Source organism: Lissotriton helveticus, chromosome 7, assembly GCF_964261635.1.
Source record: "Lissotriton helveticus chromosome 7, aLisHel1.1, whole genome shotgun sequence".
Classification (NCBI taxonomy): Eukaryota; Metazoa; Chordata; class Amphibia; order Caudata; family Salamandridae; genus Lissotriton; species Lissotriton helveticus.
Window position 1 is genome coordinate 1,761,780,062 of NC_136068.1, and position 2,770 is coordinate 1,761,782,831.

The window sequence follows — 2,770 nt, forward strand, 5'->3', positions numbered from 1 at the left end:
ATTTTGACAGGTCAAACAAACATGTTTGCATTGTCACTGTAGAGAGTGGCACAATTGGTGCTTCAGCTCACTAATGACATTTAACCTACAGGCCCCGGTAACACTTTGTACTGTATTCTCTGGATTAAAGGTAAATTAGGTATGCCAAATGAAGGTGTGCAAATTTTATCATGTTGAAAGAGGAGCACAGATACTTTACCTCTAGTTAGCAGGTTTTAACCGAGTTGCTACAGCCAAGAAAACGGTCAAGGCAAATATCTGGGAGTACACTATGTAAACGAAGGCCTTTTCCAACACTCTCCTTCTCTCATCTGTCTCTCTTTCCCCTGCTGATCTCCCTCTGTCTCCTGTTCCCTACACCTCCACTGCGCATGCTGTAATTAACCTCCGGAAGCAGGAGAAAGTGACAGAATCACAGAGGTAGCCACAGGCCTTCGGAAACGACACTTCAATGGTTCCAGCCCCCCAGGGAATTGCCCTGTCTAGTCCTGCCTCATCATAGATAGGAACAACACTTTTGCCGCTCACACACAGCTTTAACCCCTCATATAGTTTTCCTTTACATCAGTAAATAGGCAATCCAAAAGCACTTTTCAATTTAAATGAAGTGACTTCACTGTAGTTAAATCCAGTTCCAGTCTGAAAGTCTCCAATGCTGTGGAACCTCATAGACCAAGTTAAGACTTCCATAATTGTGATTATTAGTCACTGTTTCTCCTAAAAATGTATAAGAGTTTAATGGTTTAAAGGCAGCTCTTCTACAACTCTTTTTGGGGAGCTGTTAGACCTCAGGTTCCTATTATCATTATCTTATTTTTATTTACATCAACTGCTGGCTTATGTGAACTAGAATATTTTCCCAACACCAGTAACCTGATACAACACCAGTACAACATATTCTTCGGTGAAGGAGATTAGGTTTTTAAAAGATCACGCTACTTCTTATTGTTTAGTATTACAAGACGTGTCAATCATATGTGATCAGAAGAAAAGGCCATTCATACTGAAGACTCTAACTGCAATAGATTGGTCACTCGGCTTTGGCCGGAGGTTGGGAACTCATGGGGCTTCCTCTCATTTTCCAAGTCATTATGTAGTGTTTCTTCAGCAAACGCTTTGCTGTACAAGGAATGGATGGATGCCTTGAACAGATCTCTAAATGTCTCTCCAATGAACAGGTACATGATTGGGGTACAGCCAGCATTGATGCAGCACAGCACTATGGTGAAGAACATAACCAGAAGGAAAAGTAACTGGCTGACAGACTCTTGGTAGACGATCAAGCCACTATAGATATGGTAAGTCAACCAGCACACAAAGAAAGAGGTAACAGCAGTAGCAATCACCTTAAATGGTTTGTTGGTCTTGTGGTGGTTCCCAGTCTTGAGCTTCACAGCTAATTTCAAATAGCATGCTACCATTATTAAGAACGGTAAAAGAAAACCCATCACAAGCCAAAGGATGCACATTGACAAATGGACTCTTCTCCTTAGGTCTTGTATCTCAGGAGTAATCCAATCATCAGAAAGGGCATAATCATTGAAGCAGGTTATTTTATTGTTGGCAGCGACAAAGGTTTTTCGGAATACCAAGTAGGGTAAATTGAATGCTAAGGCCAGTATCCAAACAGAAAAGCAAACTATCGAAGCTCTTTTGGCTGTCCTGTGAGATATGGTCCACAGTGGAACCACCACCAGCAGACACCGGTCAACACTGATGACAGTGAGCAGGATTAAGGATGCAAACATGCTGAAAGATACCACAAAGTTGACTAGGTTGCAGAGGGTTGTTCCAAAGATCCATTGGCAATCCATCAGCAAAAAGATAGCATGAAATGGAATGACCAAGGTGAAAAGCAGGTGAGCAGAGATGAGATGCTGGAACCAAATGGTGCTTACTGTGGCTTCATCTTCCAACCCAAAATCCACAGATAGAAGCTGTTTCCCAGAATACCAATGGTGAATGTGATAAAAAGGAACACGGCTAACAGAATGCAGAGGACAGATAGGCATTCAGAAGTGGAGGGCACGTTGCTCTCCGGCGATGTTACAGATTCAAGAAGAGTGACCAGGGTGGAGTCACCAGAAATGTCAATATCAACAGTTGTGGAGTTCATGTAATCCGACATGGTGGAGTCCTCTGATGTTACAACAGCAACAGCTGTGGAGTTCGGAGTTTCTAAAAGTGTGGCCCAGGGCAATTCTTCTGATGTGGAATGAGTACTATAGGCGTAGTTAAGAGATTCCAGGAGAGGGGCCAGTGTGGAGTCTATTGATGTAACCATATGGTCAAGTGTGAAGTGCACAGATTCCCCCACAGTTGCCAGGGACAAGACTTCTTAGGGCAATGCTCTCACCAGGTGTCAAGATCTCAGATTCCAGGAGAGTGGTCAGGTGGATTCTTCAAAAACCGTAACATCACTATAAGTGGAGGCTTCGGACAGAGAGGAAAATGTCATCATTCTGTCGTCCATAGTTCTGTTGGGAAGAAACGTGGAAGAGACTGCAGTCAAGCCAAATAACTTCCATATAGATTATTTCTAAAGCTGGAAAATTAAACTGGTTTATCAATAGTCTTATAATTGTATTGTACGTGGTTTAAGCCTTATTTAAATTTTAGCCCCAAACTGAAAAAGCATATTTTATGTACTAATGAGACAATTCATAACTCAACAGCACTTAGTTTTCTCACACCTTAAATATAGTGCATATTTTTAGACCCACAGGCAAAGAAAAATTACTAAATGGTCTGACCTCCAAACTGATACATC

General features: G+C 41.9%; 1 pseudogene; it reads right to left on the reverse strand.

The window, feature by feature from the left end:
* Positions 1–879: 879 nt before the first annotated feature.
* Positions 880–2,473, reverse strand: LOC144769694 (putative G-protein coupled receptor 33; annotated as a pseudogene).
* Positions 2,474–2,770: the final 297 nt, after the last annotated feature.